The sequence below is a fragment of the Ascaphus truei genome, unplaced genomic scaffold (genome assembly GCF_040206685.1).
Source record: "Ascaphus truei isolate aAscTru1 unplaced genomic scaffold, aAscTru1.hap1 HAP1_SCAFFOLD_2344, whole genome shotgun sequence".
NCBI classification, from domain to species: domain Eukaryota; kingdom Metazoa; phylum Chordata; class Amphibia; order Anura; family Ascaphidae; genus Ascaphus; species Ascaphus truei.
The window spans coordinates 1-23500 of NW_027455264.1; the positions used below are offsets into that span (position 1 = coordinate 1).

The 23500-nt window shown below is 45.4% G+C and overlaps 1 long non-coding RNA gene across 1 annotated transcript in view; it reads left to right on the forward strand.

The window, feature by feature from the left end:
* The first annotated feature begins 3320 nt into the window (after positions 1-3320).
* Positions 3321-23500, forward strand: part of LOC142478264 (uncharacterized) — a 29282-nt gene continuing 9102 nt past the window's right edge. Inside the window, exon 1 of the long non-coding RNA XR_012793033.1 lies at positions 3321-3416. This is a non-coding gene — a long non-coding RNA (uncharacterized LOC142478264). The remainder of the gene's footprint in view (positions 3417-23500) is intronic.

Genomic DNA, 23500 nt, shown 5'->3' on the forward strand with positions numbered 1-23500 from the left:
GCTACATGTCCCTGTGACCCTGCTCACCCCGCTACATGTCCCAGTGACCCTGCTCACCCCCGCTACATGTCCCAGTGACCCTGCTCACACCCGCTACATGTCCCTGTGACCCTGCTCACCCCGCTACATGTCCCTGTGACCCTGCTCACCCCGCTACATGTCCCTGTGACCCTGCTCACCCAGCTACATGTCCCAGTGACCCTGCTCACCCCCGCTACATGTCCCTGTGACCCTGCTCACCCCGCTACATGTCCCATTGACCTGACCTGATCCTGCCCAGGACATACCTGAAAACCAGAGGTAGCTCTCTATGTATTACATCCTGTTAAACATTGTATAAATAAATAACTCCCGTTATTTTCGGAGCTGCGCTAACGGGTTGTTGACCCTCTAGTGCTGAAAAGGTTAAAAAATAAAACACAAAAAAACCTGGCCTTTTATCTGATTTAACTGATGTTCTTGATTTGTTATTTGGGAGGAACTGACGACTTGGACATTCTCCTGCAGATAAGGTCACATCGTGCACACCTAATATGTTCTGCTGGTGAGTATTTGCTGGGGTGTCCGTCTCCGTTAATTTGATGGACGGCAGGTCCTATCCACAGTAAATGTTGAAATGTAAAATCGATAAGTCCCCATCTCATACAAACCCCTTATTTCTCTCTCACAGAGCAGTGACACGTGCAGCTGTCATCCACCGTATGCTGTATTAGGCTGGGTCCCCGCTGGCTACTGCAGCGCCCGCTGTGGCGGACGCTGCAGAGACGAGAGCCCTCCCCTCAATGGCGCCGGGCCCGCAGCGCTGAGGCGGACGCTGCACGGACGAGAGCAATCCCCTCTATGGCGCCGGGCCCGCTGCGAGGGGGGGGCCGCAGCGCTGGGGCGAGAGTTTCTCCTGCTCTCAATAGAATTGAGAGCAGGACTCGCGATGTAGCGCTAGGCCACGCCCCCCGGCGGTTCAGCCAATGAGGGCGAACCTGCCGGGTGACGTCATGGCCACGCCCCCGTCACGCCCCCCGATCTCTCTTCCTGCAGCTCACTGCAGACCGGGGAATCGGCTGCGCGCCCCGCCGTCTCGCGGGCGCGCGTGCAGAGGAGGCACTGGGGCCTTAGCCTTATATACAGAGCAGTGCCTGTATTATACACAGAGCAGCGTTTGTCTGTATTATACACAGAGCAGCGTTTGTCTGTATTATACACAGAGCAGCGTATCTGCATTATACACAGAGCAGCGTGTATCTGCATTATACACAGAGCAGCGTGTATCTGCATTATACACAGAGCAGGGTGTATCTGTATTATACACAGAGCAGCGTGTATCTGCATTATACACAGAGCAGGGTGTATCTGTATTATACACAGAGCAGCGTGTATCTACATTATACACAGAGCAGGGTGTATCTGTATTATACACAGAGCATCGTGTATCTGTATTATACACAGAGCAGAGTGTATCTGTATTATACACAGAGCAGCGTGTATCTGTATTATACACAGAGCCGCGTGTATCTGTATTATACACAGAGCCGCGTGTATCTGTATTATACACAGAGCAGCGTGTGTCTGTATTATACACAGAGCAGCGTGTGTCTGTATTATACACAGAGCAGCGTGTATCTGCATTATACACAGAGCAGCTTGTATCTGTATTATACACAGAGCATTGCGTATCTGTATTATACACTAGCTGAGAGACCCGGCGTTGCCCGGGATGTAAAGGTGGGAAGGGGGGGGGAGGTGGTGGGGAGGTGGGAGGTTGTAAGGGGGGAGTGAAGGTGGGTGGGGGTGGAGGGGGGAGTGAAGGTGGGTGGGGGTGGAGGTGGGGGTGAAGGGGGTGGAGGTGGGGGTGAAGGGGGCGGTGAATGTGGGGGTGGAGGGGGGTGGAGGGGAGGTGAACGTAGGGGTGGAGGGGAGGTGAAGCGGGGGTGGAGGGGAGGTGAAGCGGGGGGGTGGAGGGGAGGTGAAGCGGGGAGGTGAACCGGGGGTGGAGGGGAGGTGAAGGGGGGGTGGAGGGGAGGTGAAGGGGGGGGTGGAGGGGGGGTGGAGGAGGGGAGGTGAAGGGGGGGGGGAGGAGGGGAGGTGAAGGGGGGGGGGGAGGAGGGGAGGTGAATGGGGGGGGGTGGAGGGGAGGTGGAGGGGGGGTGGAGGGGAGGTGAAGGGGGTGGGGTGGAGGGGAGGTGAAGGGGGTGGTGGAGGGGAGGTGAAGGGGGGGTGGAGGGGAGGTGAAGGGGGGGGGTGGGGGGGGGTGGAGGGGAGGTGAAGGGGGGGGTGGAGGGGAGGTGAAGGGGGGGGGGTGGAGGGGAGGGTGGAGGGGAGGTGAAAGGGGGGGGGGTGGAGGGGAGGTGAAGGGGGGGGGGGTGGAGGGGAGGTGAAGGGGGTGGGGTGGAGGGGAGGTGAAGGGGGGTGGAGGGAGGTGAAGGGGGGGAGGGGAGGAGGGGAGGTGAAGGGGGGGAGGGGTGGAGGGGAGGTGAAGGGGGGGGTGGAGGGGAGGTGAAGGGGAGGGGTGGAGGGGAGGTGAATGGGGGGGGGTGGAGGGAGGTGAAGGGGGGGGGGGTGGAGGGGAGGTGAAGGGGGGGGTGGAGGGGAAGGGGGGGGTGGAGGGGAAGGGGGGGGTGGAGGGGAAGGGGGGGGTGGAGGGGAAGGGGGGGGGGTGGGGTGGAGGGGAAGGGGGGGGGGGGTGGAGGGGAGGTGAAGGGGGGGGGTGGAGGGGAGGTGAAGGGGGGGTGGAGGGGAGGTGAAGGGGAGGTGAAGGGGGGGGGGGTGGAGGGAGGTGAAGGGGGGGGGGGTGGAGGGGGTGGTTAAGTGGGGGTGGAGGGGAGGTTAAGGGGGGGTGGAGGGGAGGTTAAAGGGGGGTGGAGGGGAGGTTAAAGGGGGGTGGAGGGGAGGTTAAGGGGGGGGGGTGGAGGGGAGGTTAAGGGGGGTGGAGTGGAGTGAGGGGTGGGTGAGGGGAGGTGAAGGCCGTTCCCTCACCCGTCCGGCCGTTCCCACGTGGATCTGAGGCGGAGGCAGCGTGTTGTGGCCGCTCCCCCGCTGTGTCCCTGGCGCGCGCTCGCTCCCCGCTGTGTCCCTGACGCGCGCTCGCTCCCCCGCCGGGGGGGGGGGGGGGTGGAGGGGAAGTGAGTGAGGGAAGGTGAAGGGGGGTGAGGGGAGGTGAAGGGGGAGTTGAGGGGAGGTGAAGGGGGGTGGAGGGAGGTGAAGGGGGAGTGGAGGGGAGGTGAAGGGGGGTGGAAGGGAGGTGAAGGGGGGTGAGGGGAGGTGAAGGCCGCTCACTCACCCGTCCGGCAGCTCCCACGTGGAGGGGAGGGGGGGGGGTGAAAGCGCGGGAAACAGGGAGAGGCGGAGGAAGAGGCGGAGCCTCCGGGACCGGTGGGGAAGAGAGCGGGAGATGTGCTGCTAACACTGTGAGCCCCGCTAATGTATGTAACACCGTGTGTGTGTGTGTGTGTGTGTGTGGAGGGGGGGGGGTGTGGGGTGTGGGGTGTGTGGGGGGGGGGGGGGTTGTGTGTGTTTAGTGATGTGTGTGTGTGTGTGTGTGTGTGTGTGTGTGTGTAGTGATGTGTGTGTAGTGATGTGTGTGTGTGTGTATAGTGATGTGTGTGTGTGTGTGTGTGTGTGTGTGTGTGTATATAGTGATGTGTGTGTGTGTATAGTGATGTGTGTGTGTGTGTGTGTATATAGTGATGTGTGTGTGTGTGTGTGTGTGTGTGTATAGTGATGTGTGTGTGTGTGTGTGTGTATAGTGATGTGTGTGTGTGTGTGTGTGTATAATGATGTGTGTGTGTGTGTATAGTGATGTGTGTGTGTGTGTATAGTGATGTGTGTGTGTGTGTGTGTGTGTGTGTGTGTGTGTATAGTGATGTGTGTGTGTGTGTGTGTGTGTGTATAGTGATGTGTGTGTATAGTGGTGTGTGTGTGTGTGTGTATAGTGATGTGTGTGTGTGTGTATAGTGATGTGTGTGTGTGTGTATAGTGATGTGTGTGTGTGTGTATAGTGATGTGTGTGTGTGTATAGTGATGTGTGTGTATAGTGATGTGTGTGTATAGTGATGTGTGTGTGTGTGTGTATAGTGATGTGTGTGTGTGTGTATAGTGATGTGTGTATAGTGATGTGTGTGTGTGTGTGTGTGTGTGTGTGTGTGTGTGTGTGTGTGTGTGTGTGTGTGTGTGTGTGTGTGTGTGTGTGTGTGTGTGTGTGTGTGTGTGTGTGTGTGTGTGTGTGTGTGTGTGCGCCCTTCACTCCGCCTCAGGCCAATGAGAGGTGTGCGGGGGCGGGCGGCCCAAGGGAGCAATCTCATTGGCCTGGCCCAAGGTCCAATGAGATTGCCGCTAGGGACACGGGGAGGGGCACAGGGAGACACATACAGACCCGGACACATAGGACACTTTCAGAAATATATAGTAGATAGCGCAGCATATCTGTATTATACACAGAGCAGCGTGTATCTGTATTATACACAGAGCCGCGTGTATCTGTATTATACACAGAGCAGCATGTATCAAGTATTATACACAGAGCAGCGTGTATCTGTATTATACACAGAGCAGCATGTATCTGTATTATACACAGAGCAGCGTATGTGTATTAAATACATCCTTTGATTTGGGCATGTACATTGGCACATCACTTAAGCCTTAACTGCTCATATAACTGATCCTATACCTGCTCCTTATAACTCCTCCCCTAACTGATCCTATAACTCCTCCCCTAACTGCTCCTATAACCGCTCCAATAACTCCTCCCCTAACCGCTCCCTATAACTCCTCCCCTTACTGCTCCTGTAACCGCTCCCTATAACTCCTCCCCTAACTGCTCCTATAACCGCTCCCTATAACTCCTCCCCTAACTGCTCCTATAACCGCTCCCTATAACTCCTCCCCTAACTGCTCCTATAACCGCTCCCTATAACACCTCCCCTAACTGCTCCTATAACCGCTCCCTATAACTCCTCCCCTAACTGCTCCTATAATCGCTCCCTATAACTCCTCCCCTAACCGCTCCCTATAACTCCTCCCCTAACTGCTCCTATAACCGTTCCCTATAAGTCCTCCCCTAACTGCTCCTATAATCGCTCCCTATAACTCCTCCCCTAACCGCTCCCTATAACTCCTCCCCTAACTGCTCCTATAACCGTTCCCTATAACTCCTCCCCTAGCTGCACCTATAACTGCTCCCTATAACTCCTCCCCTAACTGCTCCTATAACTGCTCCCTATAACTCCTCCCCTAGCTGCACCTATAACCGCTCCCCATAACTCCTCCCTAGCTGCTCCTATAACTGCTCCCTATAACTCCTCCCCTAACTGCTCCTATAACCGCTCCCTATAACTCCTCCCCTAGCTGCTCCTATAACCGCTCCCTATAACTCCTCCCTAGCTGCTCCTATAACCGCTCCCTATAACTCCTCCCCTTACTGCTCCTGTAACCGCTCCCTATAACTCCTCCCCTAACTGCTCCTATAACCGCTCCCTATAACTCCTCCCCTAACTGCTCCTATAACCGCTCCCTATAACTCCTCCCCTAACTGCTCCTATAACCGCTCCCTATAACACCTCCCCTAACTGCTCCTATAACCGCTCCCTATAACTCCTCCCCTAACTGCTCCTATAATCGCTCCCTATAACTCCTCCCCTAACTGCTCCTATAACCGTTCCCTATAAGTCCTCCCCTAACTGCTCCTATAACCGCTCCCTATAACTCCTCCCCTAGCTGCACCTATAACTGCTCCCTATAACTCCTCCCCTAACTGCTCTATAACCGCTCCCTATAACGCCTCCCCTAACTGCTCCTATAAATGCTCCCTATAACTCCTCCCCTTACCGCTCCCTATAACTCCTCCCCTAACTGCTCCTATAACCGCTCCCTATAACTCCTCCCCTAACTGCTCCTATAACCGCTCCCTATAACTCCTCCCTTACATATAACCTGCCCCACTGTCTCACACTGAGCAATATCTGACACAAACAGACGTGACATGAATACTGTCTTTCTCAGCGTCAGCCTAAGCCGCACTGTCCCAGCAGCACATGGGTTAACCTTCTGTTTAATCCAAGTCCGCAGGGAATCCGGCCTCTCCTAAATAATTGAGAGGCCTAGGATTAGTTATCTGTGTTTTCATTGCCGTATTGATTTAAGTGCTGTTAATCCTGTGTCACTGGGGCCTCGGTGATGAGTCTCTTTAGAGCAGTAATGTTTGTGCCAGTCAGATTATTGGAAATCACACGCGGGTAATGTCACTAATAAATCTTCTGTGTGCGCGGGTCACCCTCACGGGAACAGGGGTCTCTACATCTCTACCCAGAGAAGAGAGAGAGAGAGGGTGTGTGTGTGTGTGTGTGTGTGTGTGTGTGTGTGTGTGTGTGTGTGTGTGTGTGTGTGTGTGTGTGTGTGTGTGTGTGTGTGTGTGTGTGTGTGTGTGTGTGTGTGTGTGTGTGTGTGTGTGTGTGTGTCTCTGTGTGTGTCTCTGTGTGTGTCTCTGTGTCTGTCTGTCTCTCACTCTGTCTCTGTGTGTGTGTGTCGCTCTCTGTCTGTGTGTGTGTGTGTTGCTCTCTGTTTCTCTCTGTGTGTGTGTGTTGCTCTCTGTCTCTGTGTGTGTCTCGCTCTGTCTCTCTGTGTGTGTGTGTCGCTCTCTGTCTCTCTGTGTGTGTGTGTCGCTCTCTGTCTCTGTGTGTGTGTGTGTTGCTCTCTGTCTCTGTATGTGTGTGTCGCTCTCTGTCTCTCTATGTGTGTGTGTGTGTGTTGCTCTCTGTCTCTGTGTGTGTCTCGCTCTGTCTCTCTGTGTGTGTTTCGCTCTGTCTCTGTGTGTGTGTCTCTCTCTGTCTCTGTGTGTGTCTCTCTCTGTCTCTGTCTGTCTGTCTCTCTCTGTCTCTGTCTGTCTGTCTGTCTCTCTCTCATGGCTGGGTATGGCTACTATTCTGCCCTTGGGCTGCCAGTAAACCCTGGTACAATCAGGTTGCCAGTAGTTGGTATGGGGATTTCCCCCTTCCTTTTGGTCCTGCACTTGAGTGACAGCAGAGGGTGGTACATCCTGTTGTAGCTGGGACAACGGGGTGCCCGCCTTCTGGCTGGGTAGGACCGCCCTAAAGTTAGAGTGTTCCTTCCCTCTGAGGAAGGCAGGTCACACAAATGGGAGCCTGATATTGGGGCCTTCCCATGTGCTCTTCCCTCCGGGGGAGAGTGAGTGTGGACCATACCTCTGCCTCTGCTACGGAGGTGGTGAAGAGCTAGGACGGCTGCGGGTGCCCTTGACCTGTAGTGGCGGTCCAGGGACCATCATCCGGTGAATCCTGAGAGACTGTGTTGGGCAGATCCTGCCTTGTTCCTGTTACTGCAGAGTATAGTAATAAACCCATTCCTGTTTGTAATATGTGAAAACAATCAGGCAATGGGGGAGCAAGGGATTAGAAAAGCATATAAAATCACTTTTGTTAGAAGTCTTGTTTGATTACATGCAGTGGTGGACTATTCAGATACACATAAATACACGGCCATGTGTAAGTAAACACAATGTTTGGTAACTTTCGTAGGGCAAAATCTCTCTTTCCCAGCAGTGATAGATAATTTGTATGGTGAAAGGGTATATAAAAAAGTGTATAACACTGTACTCACACGGCCCAGTGTGAGCAATTGCAGGGATTTGGTATCTTTTTGGGTTAGCATTAACCCGTCCGCATCTGGTGGTCAGCACAATGAGGGCTGTCTTCAGGTTCCAAATTGGTACTGGACTCTCTTATTGTCAGGTGGGCTCTCCCCCCCAGTGTTGTGATGTATAAGTTATATGGGAGGGGAAAACGAGTGAGGCACGGTTCACTTGTATATATTGAATAAAATAAATTTATTAATAATTACAACGGGACTCACATAGATTACAGGTAGACCCCTGGCCTCCTTACGTGGTCCAGGATCAGGTGTTATGAACAGCTATCACAGCCGGTCCCGCGTCCGGGATCAGGAAGGGAGACTCTCCTGCTCGGCTGGAAATGCTGCACAGTGATCTGACTACGGAAGCCTCAGTGGGTCAGTTTCAGCAGGTGATTAGAGCTGTTTGTAATATACCTCCTGCCTGCTGTGACCTTACTGGAGGCACCGTCACGTTATTGGAAGTTATAGGGACTGGGTGGGAGTAACACTAAGACATAATTACCGTCACGTTATTGGAAGTTATAGGGTCTGGATGGGAGTAACACTAAGACATAATTACCGTCACGTTATTGGAAGTTATAGGGTCTGGATGTGAGTAACACTAAGACATAATTACTGTCATGTTATTGGAAGTTAAAGGGTCTGGGTGGAGTAACACTAAGACATAATTACCGTCACGTTATTGGAAGTTATAGGGCCTGGATGGGAGTAACACTAAGACATAATTACCGTCACGTTATTGAAAGTTATAGGGTCTGGATGGGAGTAACACTAAGACATAATTACCATCACGTTATTGGAAGTTATAGGGGCTGGATGGGAGTAACACTAAGACATAATTACCGTCACGTTATTGGAAGTTATAGGGTCTGGATGGGAGTAACACTAAGACATAATTACCGTCACGTTATTGGAAGTTATAGGGTCTGGATGGGAGTAACACTAAGACATAATTACCGTCACGTTATTGGAAGTTATAGGGTCTGGGTGGGAGTAACACTTAGACATAATTACCATCACGTTATTGGAAGTTATAGGGTCTGGGTGGGAGTAACACTAAGACATAATTACCATCACGTTATTGGAAGTTATAGGGGCTGGATGGGAGTAACACTAAGACATAATTACCATCACGTTATTGGAAGTTATAGGGGCTGGATGGGAGTAACACTAAGACATAATTACCGTCACGTTATTGGAAGTTGTAGGGTCTGGGTGGGAGTAACACTAAGACATAATTACCGTCACGTTATTGGAAGTTATAGGGTCTGGGTGGGAGTAACACTAAGACATAATTACCGTCACGTTATTGGAAGTTGTAGGGTCTGGATGGGAGTAACACTAAGACATAATTACCGTCATGTTATTGGAAGTTATAGGGTCTGGATGTGAGTAACACTAAGACATAATTACTGTCATGTTATTGGAAGTTAAAGGGTCTGGGTGGAGTAACACTAAGACATAATTACCGTCACGTTATTGGAAGTTATAGGGCCTGGATGGGAGTAACACTAAGACATAATTACCGTCACGTTATTGGAAGTTATAGGGTCTGGATGGGAGTAACACTAAGACATAATTACCATCACGTTATTGGAAGTTGTAGGGTCTGGGTGGGAGTAACACTAAGACATAATTACCGTCACGTTATTGGAAGTTATAGGGTCTGGGTGGGAGTAACACTAAGACATAATTACCATCACGTTATTGGAAGTTATAGGGTCTGGATGGGAGTAACACTAAGACATAATTACTGTCACGTTATTGGAAGTTATAGGGTCTGGATGGGAGTAACACTAAGACATAATTACCGTCACGTTATTGGAAGTTATAGGGGCTGGATGGGAGTAACACTAAGACATAATTACCGTCACGTTATTGGAAGTTATAGGGTCTGGATGGGAGTAACACTAAGACATAATTACCGTCACGTTATTGGAAGTTATAGGGTCTGGGTGGGAGTAACACTAAGACATAATTACCATCACGTTATTGGAAGTTATAGGGGCTGAATGGGTGTAACACTAAGACATAATTACCGTCACGTTATTGGAAGTTATAGGGGCTGGATGGGAGTAACACTAAGACATAATTACTGTCACGTTATTGGAAGTTATAGGGTCTGGATGGGAGTAACACTAAGACATAATTACCGTCACGTTATTGGAAGTTATAGGGGCTGGATGGGAGTAACACTAAGACATAATTACCGTCACGTTATTGGAAGTTATAGGGTCTGGGTGGGAGTAACACTAAGACATAATTACCATCACGTTATTGGAAGTTATAGGGTCTGGGTGGGAGTAACACTAAGACATAATTACCATCACGTTATTGGAAGTTATAGGGGCTGGATGGGAGTAACACTAAGACATAATTACCGTCACGTTATTGGAAGTTGTAGGGTCTGGGTGGGAGTAACACTAAGACATAATTACCGTCACGTTATTGGAAGTTATAGGGTCTGGGTGGGAGTAACACTAAGACATAATTACCGTCACGTTATTGGAAGTTGTAGGGTCTGGATGGGAGTAACACTAAGACATAATTACCGTCATGTTATTGGAAGTTATAGGGTCTGGATGTGAGTAACACTAAGACATAATTACTGTCATGTTATTGGAAGTTAAAGGGTCTGGGTGGAGTAACACTAAGACATAATTACCGTCACGTTATTGGAAGTTATAGGGCCTGGATGGGAGTAACACTAAGACATAATTACCGTCACGTTATTGGAAGTTATAGGGTCTGGATGGGAGTAACACTAAGACATAATTACCGTTACGTTATTGGAAGTTATAGGGTCTGGATGGGGGTAAAACTAAGACATAATTACTGTCACATTATTGGAAGTTATAGGGTCTGGATGGGATTAACACTAAGACATAATTACCATCACGTTATTGGAAGTTGTAGGGTCTGGGTGGGAGTAACACTAAGACATAATTACCGTCACGTTATTGGAAGTTATAGGGTCTGGGTGGGAGTAACACTAAGACATAATGACCATCACGTTATTGGAAGTTATAGGGTCTGGATGGGAGTAACACTAAGACATAATTACTGTCACGTTATTGGAAGTTATAGGGTCTGGATGGGAGTAACACTAAGACATAATTACCGTCACGTTATTGGAAGTTATAGGGGCTGGATGGGAGTAACACTAAGACATAATTACCGTCACGTTATTGGAAGTTATAGGGTCTGGATGGGAGTAACACTAAGACATAATTACCGTCACGTTATTGGAAGTTATAGGGTCTGGGTGGGAGTAACACTAAGACATAATTACCATCACGTTATTGGAAGTTATAGGGGCTGAATGGGAGTAACACTAAGACATAATTACCGTCACGTTATTGGAAGTTATAGGGGCTGGATGGGAGTAACACTAAGACATAATTACCGTCACGTTATTGGAAGTTATAGGGTCTGGATGGGAGTAACACTAAGACATAATTACCGTCACGTTATTGGAAGTTATAGGGGCTGGATGGGAGTAACACTAAGACATAATTACCGTCACGTTATTGGAAGTTATAGGGGCTGGATGGGAGTAACACTAAGACATAATTACCGTCACGTTATTGGGAGTTATAGGGTCTGGATGGGAGTAACACTAAGACATAATTACTGTCACATTATTGGAAGTTATAGGGTCTGGATGGGAGTAACACTAAGACATAATTACCGTGACGTTATTGGAAGTTATAGGGTCTGGATGGGAGTAACACTAAGACATAATTACCGTCACGTTATTGGGAGTTATAGGGTCTGTATGGGAGTAACACTAAGACATAATTACCGTCACGTTATTGGAAGTTATAGGGTCTGGATGGGAGTAACACTAAGACATAATTACCGTCACGTTATTGGAAGTTATAGGGTCTGGATGGGAGTAACACTAAGACATAATTACTGTCACGTTATTGGAAGTTATAGGGTCTGGATGGGAGTAACACTAAGACATAATTACTGTCACGTTATTGGGAGTTATAGGGTCTGGATGGGAGTAACACTAAGACATAATTACCGACACGTTATTGGAAGTTATAGGGTCTGGGTGGGAGTAACACTAAGACATAATTACCGTCACGTTATTGGGAGTTATAGGGTCTGGATGGGAGTAACACTAAGACATAATTACCGTCATGTTATTGGAAGTTATAGGGTCTGGATGGGAGTAACACTAAGACATAATTACCGTCACGTTATTGGAAGTTATAGGGTCTGGATGGGAGTAACACTAAGACATAATTACCGTCACGTTACTGGAAGTTATAGGGTCTGGATGGGAGTAACACTAAGACATAATTACCGTCAGGTTATTGGGAGTTATAGGGTCTGGATGGGAGTAACACTAAGACATAATTACCGTCACGTTATTGGAAGTTATAGGGTCTGGATGGGAGTAACACTAAGACATAATTACCGTCAGGTTATTGGGAGTTATAGGGTCTGGATGGGAGTAACACTAAGACATAATTACCGTCACGTTATTGGAAGTTATAGGGTCTGGATGGGAGTAACACTAAGACATAATTACCGTCACGTTATTGGGAGTTTTAGGGTCTGGATGGGAGTAACACTAAGACATAATTACCGTCATGTTATTGGAAGTTATAGGGTCTGGATGGGAGTAACACTAAGACATAATTACCGTCACGTTACTGGAAGTTATAGGGTCTGGATGGGAGTAACACTAAGACATAATTACCGTCAGGTTATTGGGAGTTATAGGGTCTGGATGGGAGTAACACTAAGACATAATTACCGTCACGTTATTGGAAGTTATAGGGTCTGGATGGGAGTAACACTAAGACATAATTACCGTCACGTTATTGGAAGTTATAGGGTCTGGGTGGGAGTAACACTAAGACATAATTACCATCACGTTATTGGAAGTTGTAGGGTCTGGGTGGGAGTAACACTAAGACATAATTACCGTCACGTTATTGGAAGTTATAGGGTCTGGGTGGGAGTAACACTAAGACATAATTACCATCACGTTATTGGAAGTTATAGGGTCTGGATGGGAGTAACACTAAGACATAATTACTGTCACGTTATTGGAAGTTATAGGGTCTGGATGGGAGTAACACTAAGACATAATTACCGTCACGTTATTGGAAGTTATAGGGGCTGGATGGGAGTAACACTAAGACATAATTACCGTCACGTTATTGGAAGTTATAGGGTCTGGATGGGAGTAACACTAAGACATAATTACCGTCACGTTATTGGAAGTTATAGGGTCTGGGTGGGAGTAACACTAAGACATAATTACCATCACGTTATTGGAAGTTATAGGGGCTGAATGGGAGTAACACTAAGACATAATTACCGTCACGTTATTGGAAGTTATAGGGTCTGGATGGGAGTAACACTAAGACATAATTACCGTCAGGTTATTGGGAGTTATAGGGTCTGGATGGGAGTAACACTAAGACATAATTACCGTCACGTTATTGGAAGTTATAGGGTCTGGGTGGGAGTAACACTAAGACATAATTACCATCACGTTATTGGAAGTTATAGGGTCTGGGTGGGAGTAACACTAAGACATAATTACCATCACGTTATTGGAAGTTATAGGGGCTGGATGGGAGTAACACTAAGACATAATTACCGTCACGTTATTGGAAGTTGTAGGGTCTGGGTGGGAGTAACACTAAGACATAATTACCGTCACGTTATTGGAAGTTATAGGGTCTGGGTGGGAGTAACACTAAGACATAATTACCGTCACGTTATTGGAAGTTGTAGGGTCTGGATGGGAGTAACACTAAGACATAATTACCGTCATGTTATTGGAAGTTATAGGGTCTGGATGTGAGTAACACTAAGACATAATTACTGTCATGTTATTGGAAGTTAAAGGGTCTGGGTGGAGTAACACTAAGACATAATTACCGTCACGTTATTGGAAGTTATAGGGCCTGGATGGGAGTAACACTAAGACATAATTACCGTCACGTTATTGGAAGTTATAGGGTCTGGATGGGAGTAACACTAAGACATAATTACCGTTACGTTATTGGAAGTTATAGGGGCTGGATGGGGGTAAAACTAAGACATAATTACTGTCACATTATTGGAAGTTATAGGGTCTGGATGGGATTAACACTAAGACATAATTACCATCACGTTATTGGAAGTTGTAGGGTCTGGGTGGGAGTAACACTAAGACATAATTACCGTCACGTTATTGGAAGTTATAGGGTCTGGGTGGGAGTAACACTAAGACATAATTACCGTCACGTTATTGGAAGTTATAGGGTCTGGATGGGAGTAATACTAAGACATAATTACTGTCACGTTATTGGAAGTTATAGGGTCTGGATGGGAGTAACACTAAGACATAATTACTGTCACGTTATTGGAAGTTATAGGGTCTGGATGGGAGTAACACTAAGACATAATTACCGTCACGTTATTGGGAGTTATAGGGTCTGGATGGGAGTAACACTAAGACATAATTACCGTCACGTTATTGGAAGTTATAGGGTCTGGGTGGGAGTAACACTAAGACATAATTACCGTCACGTTATTGGGAGTTATAGGGTCTGGATGGGAGTAACACTAAGACATAATTACCGTCATGTTATTGGAAGTTATAGGGTCTGGATGGGAGTAACACTAAGACATAATTACCGTCACGTTATTGGAAGTTATAGGGTCTGGATGGGAGTAACACTAAGACATAATTACCGTCACGTTACTGGAAGTTATAGGGTCTGGATGGGAGTAACACTAAGACATAATTACCGTCAGGTTATTGGGAGTTATAGGGTCTGGATGGGAGTAACACTAAGACATAATTACCGTCACGTTATTGGAAGTTATAGGGTCTGGATGGGAGTAACACTAAGACATAATTACCGTCAGGTTATTGGGAGTTATAGGGTCTGGATGGGAGTAACACTAAGACATAATTACCGTCACGTTATTGGAAGTTATAGGGTCTGGATGGGAGTAACACTAAGACATAATTACCGTCACGTTATTGGGAGTTATAGGGTCTGGATGGGAGTAACACTAAGACATAATTACCGTCATGTTATTGGAAGTTATAGGGTCTGGATGGGAGTAACACTAAGACATAATTACCGTCACGTTACTGGAAGTTATAGGGTCTGGATGGGAGTAACACTAAGACATAATTACCGTCAGGTTATTGGGAGTTATAGGGTCTGGATGGGAGTAACACTAAGACATAATTACCGTCACGTTATTGGAAGTTATAGGGTCTGGGTGGGAGTAACACTAAGACATAATTACCATCACGTTATTGGAAGTTATAGGGTCTGGGTGGGAGTAACACTAAGACATAATTACCATCACGTTATTGGAAGTTATAGGGGCTGGATGGGAGTAACACTAAGACATAATTACCGTCACGTTATTGGAAGTTGTAGGGTCTGGGTGGGAGTAACACTAAGACATAATTACCGTCACGTTATTGGAAGTTATAGGGTCTGGGTGGGAGTAACACTAAGACATAATTACCGTCACGTTATTGGAAGTTGTAGGGTCTGGATGGGAGTAACACTAAGACATAATTACTGTCATGTTATTGGAAGTTAAAGGGTCTGGGTGGAGTAACACTAAGACATAATTACCGTCACGTTATTGGAAGTTATAGGGCCTGGATGGGAGTAACACTAAGACATAATTACCGTCACGTTATTGGAAGTTATAGGGTCTGGATGGGAGTAACACTAAGACATAATTACCGTTACGTTATTGGAAGTTATAGGGTCTGGATGGGGGTAAAACTAAGACATAATTACTGTCACATTATTGGAAGTTATAGGGTCTGGATGGGATTAACACTAAGACATAATTACCATCACGTTATTGGAAGTTGTAGGGTCTGGGTGGGAGTAACACTAAGACATAATTACCGTCACGTTATTGGAAGTTATAGGGTCTGGGTGGGAGTAACACTAAGACATAATTACCATCACGTTATTGGAAGTTATAGGGTCTGGATGGGAGTAACACTAAGACATAATTACTGTCACGTTATTGGAAGTTATAGGGTCTGGATGGGAGTAACACTAAGACATAATTACCGTCACGTTATTGGAAGTTATAGGGGCTGGATGGGAGTAACACTAAGACATAATTACCGTCACGTTATTGGAAGTTATAGGGTCTGGATGGGAGTAACACTAAGACATAATTACCGTCACGTTATTGGAAGTTATAGGGTCTGGGTGGGAGTAACACTAAGACATAATTACCATCACGTTATTGGAAGTTATAGGGGCTGAATGGGAGTAACACTAAGACATAATTACCGTCACGTTATTGGAAGTTATAGGGGCTGGATGGGAGTAACACTAAGACATAATTACCGTCACGTTATTGGAAGTTATAGGGTCTGGATGGGAGTAACACTAAGACATAATTACCGTCACGTTATTGGAAGTTATAGGGGCTGGATGGGAGTAACACTAAGACATAATTACCGTCACGTTATTGGAAGTTATAGGGGCTGGATGGGAGTAACACTAAGACATAATTACCGTCACGTTATTGGGAGTTATAGGGTCTGGATGGGAGTAACACTAAGACATAATTACTGTCACATTATTGGAAGTTATAGGGTCTGGATGGGAGTAACACTAAGACATAATTACCGTGACGTTATTGGAAGTTATAGGGTCTGGATGGGAGTAACACTAAGACATAATTACCGTCACGTTATTGGGAGTTATAGGGTCTGTATGGGAGTAACACTAAGACATAATTACCGTCACGTTATTGGAAGTTATAGGGTCTGGATGGGAGTAACACTAAGACATAATTACCGTCACGTTATTGGAAGTTATAGGGTCTGGATGGGAGTAACACTAAGACATAATTACTGTCACGTTATTGGAAGTTATAGGGTCTGGATGGGAGTAACACTAAGACATAATTACTGTCACGTTATTGGGAGTTATAGGGTCTGGATGGGAGTAACACTAAGACATAATTACCGACACGTTATTGGAAGTTATAGGGTCTGGGTGGGAGTAACACTAAGACATAATTACCGTCACGTTATTGGGAGTTATAGGGTCTGGATGGGAGTAACACTAAGACATAATTACCGTCATGTTATTGGAAGTTATAGGGTCTGGATGGGAGTAACACTAAGACATAATTACCGTCACGTTATTGGAAGTTATAGGGTCTGGATGGGAGTAACACTAAGACATAATTACCGTCACGTTACTGGAAGTTATAGGGTCTGGATGGGAGTAACACTAAGACATAATTACCGTCAGGTTATTGGGAGTTATAGGGTCTGGATGGGAGTAACACTAAGACATAATTACCGTCACGTTATTGGAAGTTATAGGGTCTGGATGGGAGTAACACTAAGACATAATTACCGTCAGGTTATTGGGAGTTATAGGGTCTGGATGGGAGTAACACTAAGACATAATTACCGTCACGTTATTGGAAGTTATAGGGTCTGGATGGGAGTAACACTAAGACATAATTACCGTCACGTTATTGGGAGTTATAGGGTCTGGATGGGAGTAACACTAAGACATAATTACCGTCATGTTATTGGAAGTTATAGGGTCTGGATGGGAGTAACACTAAGACATAATTACCGTCACGTTACTGGAAGTTATAGGGTCTGGATGGGAGTAACACTAAGACATAATTACCATCAGGTTATTGGGAGTTATAGGGTCTGGATGGGAGTAACACTAAGACATAATTACCGTCACGTTATTGGAAGTTATAGGGTCTGGATGGGAGTAACACTAAGACATAATTACCGTCAGGTTATTGGGAGTTATAGGGTCTGGATGGGAGTAACACTAAGACATAATTACCGTCACGTTATTGGAAGTTATAGGGTCTGGATGGGAGTAACACTAAGACATAATTACCGTCAGGTTATTGGGAGTTATAGGGTCTGGATGGGAGTAACACTAAGACATAATTACCGTCACGTTATTGGAAGTTATAGGGTCTGGATGGGAGTAACACTAAGACATAATTACCGTCACGTTATTGGAAGTTATAGGGTCTGGATGGGAGTAACACTAAGACATAATTACCGTCACGTTATTGGAAGTTATAGGGTCTGGATGGGAGTAACACTAAGACATAATTACCGTCACGTTATTGGAAGTTATAGGGTCTGGGTGGGAGTAACACTAAGACATAATTACCATCACGTTATTGGAAGTTGTAGGGTCTGGGTGGGAGTAACACTAAGACATAATTACCGTCACGTTATTGGAAGTTATAGGGTCTGGGTGGGAGTAACACTAAGACATAATTACCATCACGTTATTGGAAGTTATAGGGTCTGGATGGGAGTAACACTAAGACATAATTACTGTCACGTTATTGGAAGTTATAGGGTCTGGATGGGAGTAACACTAAGACATAATTACCGTCACGTTATTGGAAGTTATAGGGGCTGGATGGGAGTAACACTAAGACATAATTACCGTCACGTTATTGGAAGTTATAGGGTCTGGATGGGAGTAACACTAAGACATAATTACCGTCACGTTATTGGAAGTTATAGGGTCTGGGTGGGAGTAACACTAAGACATAATTACCATCACGTTATTGGAAGTTATAGGGGCTGAATGGGAGTAACACTAAGACATAATTACCGTCACGTTATTGGAAGTTATAGGGTCTGGATGGGAGTAACACTAAGACATAATTACCGTCAGGTTATTGGGAGTTATAGGGTCTGGATGGGAGTAACACTAAGACATAATTACCGTCACGTTATTGGAAGTTATAGGGTCTGGATGGGAGTAACACTAAGACATAATTACCGTCAGGTTATTGGGAGTTATAGGGTCTGGATGGGAGTAACACTAAGACATAATTACCGTCACGTTATTGGAAGTTATAGGGTCTGGATGGGAGTAACACTAAGACATAATTACCGTCAGGTTATTGGGAGTTATAGGGTCTGGATGGGAGTAACACTAAGACATAATTACCGTCACGTTATTGGAAGTTTTAGGGTCTGGATGGGAGTAACACTAAGACATAATTACCGTCAGGTTATTGGGAGTTATAGGGTCTGGATGGGAGTAACACTAAGACATAATTACCGTCACGTTATTGGAAGTTATAGGGTCTGGATGGGAGTAACACTAAGACATAATTACCGTCAGGTTATTGGGAGTTATAGGGTCTGGATGGGAGTAACACTAAGACATAATTACCGTCACGTTATTGGAAGTTATAGGGTCTGGATGGGAGTAACACTAAGACATAATTACCGTCAGGTTATTGGGAGTTATAGGGTCTGGATGGGAGTAACACTAAGACATAATTACCGTCACGTTATTGGAAGTTATAGGGTCTGGATGGGAGTAACACTAAGACATAATTACCGTCACGTTATTGGAAGTTATAGGGTCTGGATGGGAGTAACACTAAGACATAATTACCGTCACGTTATTGGAAGTTATAGGGTCTGGATGGGAGTAACACTAAGACATAATTACCGTCACGTTATTGGGAGTTATAGGGTCTGTATGGGAGTAACACTAAGACATAATTACCGTCACGTTATTGGAAGTTATAGGGTCTGGATGGGAGTAACACTAAGACATAATTACTGTCACGTTATTGGGAGTTATAGGGTCTGGATGGGAGTAACACTAAGACATAATTACTGTCACGTTATTGGAAGTTATAGGGTCTGGATGGGAGTAACACTAAGACATAATTACCGTCAGGTTATTGGAAGTTATAGGGTCTGGATGGGAGTAACACTAAGACATAATTACCGTCACGTTATTGGAAGTTATAGGGTCTGGATGGGAGTAACACTAAGACATAATTACCGTCACGTTATTGGAAGTTATAGGGTCTGGATGGGAGTAACACTAAGACATAATTACCGTCACGTTATTGGAAGTTATAGGGTCTGGATGGGAGTAACACTAAGACATAATTACCGTCACGTTATTGGAAGTTATAGGGTCTGGGTGGGAGTAACACTAAGACATAATTACCATCACGTTATTGGAAGTTGTAGGGTCTGGGTGGGAGTAACACTAAGACATAATTACCGTCACGTTATTGGAAGTTATAGGGTCTGGGTGGGAGTAACACTAAGACATAATTACCATCACGTTATTGGAAGTTATAGGGTCTGGGTGGGAGTAACACTAAGACATAATTACCATCACGTTATTGGAAGTTATAGGGTCTGGATGGGAGTAACACTAAGACATAATTACTGTCACGTTATTGGAAGTTATAGGGTCTGGATGGGAGTAACACTAAGACATAATTACCGTCACGTTATTGGAAGTTATAGGGGCTGGATGGGAGTAACACTAAGACATAATTACCGTCACGTTATTGGAAGTTATAGGGTCTGGATGGGAGTAACACTAAGACATAATTACCGTCACGTTATTGGAAGTTATAGGGTCTGGGTGGGAGTAACACTAAGACATAATTACCATCACGTTATTGGAAGTTATAGGGGCTGAATGGGAGTAACACTAAGACATAATTACCGTCACGTTATTGGAAGTTATAGGGTCTGGATGGGAGTAACACTAAGACATAATTACCGTCAGGTTATTGGGAGTTATAGGGTCTGGATGGGAGTAACACTAAGACATAATTACCGTCACGTTATTGGAAGTTATAGGGTCTGGATGGGAGTAACACTAAGACATAATTACCGTCAGGTTATTGGGAGTTATAGGGTCTGGATGGGAGTAACACTAAGACATAATTACCGTCACGTTATTGGAAGTTATAGGGTCTGGATGGGAGTAACACTAAGACATAATTACCGTCAGGTTATTGGGAGTTATAGGGTCTGGATGGGAGTAACACTAAGACATAATTACCGTCACGTTATTGGAAGTTATAGGGTCTGGATGGGAGTAACACTAAGACATAATTACCGTCAGGTTATTGGGAGTTATAGGGTCTGGATGGGAGTAACACTAAGACATAATTACCGTCACGTTATTGGAAGTTATAGGGTCTGGATGGGAGTAACACTAAGACATAATTACCGTCAGGTTATTGGGAGTTATAGGGTCTGGATGGGAGTAACACTAAGACATAATTACCGTCACGTTATTGGAAGTTATAGGGTCTGGATGGGAGTAACACTAAGACATAATTACCGTCAGGTTATTGGGAGTTATAGGGTCTGGATGGGAGTAACACTAAGACATAATTACCGTCACGTTATTGGAAGTTATAGGGTCTGGATGGGAGTAACACTAAGACATAATTACCGTCACGTTATTGGAAGTTATAGGGTCTGGATGGGAGTAACACTAAGACATAATTACCGTCACGTTATTGGAAGTTATAGGGTCTGGATGGGAGTAACACTAAGACATAATTACCGTCACGTTATTGGAAGTTATAGGGTCTGGGTGGGAGTAACACTAAGACATAATTACCGTCAGGTTATTGGGAGTTATAGGGTCTGGATGGGAGTAACACTAAGACATAATTACCGTCACGTTATTGGAAGTTATAGGGTCTGGGTGGGAGTAACACTAAGACATAATTACCATCACGTTATTGGAAGTTATAGGGTCTGGATGGGAGTAACACTAAGACATAATTACTGTCACGTTATTGGAAGTTATAGGGTCTGGATGGGAGTAACACTAAGACATAATTACCGTCACGTTATTGGAAGTTATAGGGGCTGGATGGGAGTAACACTAAGACATAATTACCGTCACGTTATTGGAAGTTATAGGGTCTGGATGGGAGTAACACTAAGACATAATTACCGTCACGTTATTGGAAGTTATAGGGTCTGGGTGGGAGTAACACTAAGACATAATTACCATCACGTTATTGGAAGTTATAGGGGCTGAATGGGAGTAACACTAAGACATAATTACCGTCACGTTATTGGAAGTTATAGGGGCTGGATGGGAGTAACACTAAGACATAATTACCGTCACGTTACTGGAAGTTATAGGGTCTGGATGGGAGTAACACTAAGACATAATTACCGTCACGTTATTGGAAGTTATAGGGTCTGGATGGGAGTAACACTAAGACATAATTACCGTCACGTTATTGGAAGTTATAGGGGCTGGATGGGAGTAACACTAAGACATAATTACCGTCACGTTATTGGGAGTTATAGGGTCTGGATGGGAGTAACACTAAGACATAATTACTGTCACATTATTGGAAGTTATAGGGTCTGGATGGGAGTAACACTAAGACATAATTACCGTCACGTTATTGGAAGTTATAGGGTCTGGATGGGAGTAACACTAAGACATTATTACCGTCACGTTATTGGGAGTTATAGGGTCTGTATGGGAGTAACACTAAGACATAATTACCGTCACGTTATTGGAAGTTATAGGGTCTGGATGGGAGTAACACTAAGACATAATTACCGTCACGTTATTGGAAGTTATAGGGTCTGGATGGGAGTAACACTAAGACATAATTACTGTCACGTTATTGGAAGTTATAGGGTCTGGATGGGAGTAACACTAAGACATAATTACTGTCACGTTATTGGGAGTTATAGGGTCTGGATGGGAGTAACACTAAGACATAATTACCGACACGTTATTGGAAGTTATAGGGTCTGGGTGGGAGTAACACTAAGACATAATTACCGTCACGTTATTGGGAGTTATAGGGTCTGGATGGGAGTAACACTAAGACATAATTACCGTCATGTTATTGGAAGTTATAGGGTCTGGATGGGAGTAACACTAAGACATAATTACCGTCACGTTATTGGAAGTTATAGGGTCTGGATGGGAGTAACACTAAGACATAATTACCGTCACGTTACTGGAAGTTATAGGGTCTGGATGGGAGTAACACTAAGACATAATTACCGTCAGGTTATTGGGAGTTATAGGGTCTGGATGGGAGTAACACTAAGACATAATTACCGTCACGTTATTGGAAGTTATAGGGTCTGGATGGGAGTAACACTAAGACATAATTACTGTCAGGTTATTGGGAGTTATAGGGTCTGGATGGGAGTAACACTAAGACATAATTACCGTCACGTTATTGGAAGTTATAGGGTCTGGATGGGAGTAACACTAAGACATAATTACCGTCACGTTATTGGAAGTTATAGGGTCTGGATGGGAGTAACACTAAGACATAATTACCGTCACGTTATTGGAAGTTATAGGGTCTGGGTGGGAGTAACACTAAGACATAATTACCATCACGTTATTGGAAGTTGTAGGGTCTGGGTGGGAGTAACACTAAGACATAATTACCGTCACGTTATTGGAAGTTATAGGGTCTGGGTGGGAGTAACACTAAGACATAATTACCATCACGTTATTGGAAGTTATAGGGTCTGGATGGGAGTAACACTAAGACATAATTACTGTCACGTTATTGGAAGTTATAGGGTCTGGATGGGAGTAACACTAAGACATAATTACCGTCACGTTATTGGAAGTTATAGGGGCTGGATGGGAGTAACACTAAGACATAATTACCGTCACGTTATTGGAAGTTATAGGGTATGGATGGGAGTAACACTAAGACATAATTACCGTCACGTTATTGGAAGTTATAGGGTCTGGGTGGGAGTAACACTAAGACATAATTACCATCACGTTATTGGAAGTTATAGGGGCTGAATGGGAGTAACACTAAGACATAATTACCGTCACGTTATTGGAAGTTATAGGGTCTGGATGGGAGTAACACTAAGACATAATTACCGTCAGGTTATTGGGAGTTATAGGGTCTGGATGGGAGTAACACTAAGACATAATTACCGTCACGTTATTGGAAGTTATAGGGTCTGGATGGGAGTAACACTAAGACATAATTACCGTCAGGTTATTGGGAGTTATAGGGTCTGGAT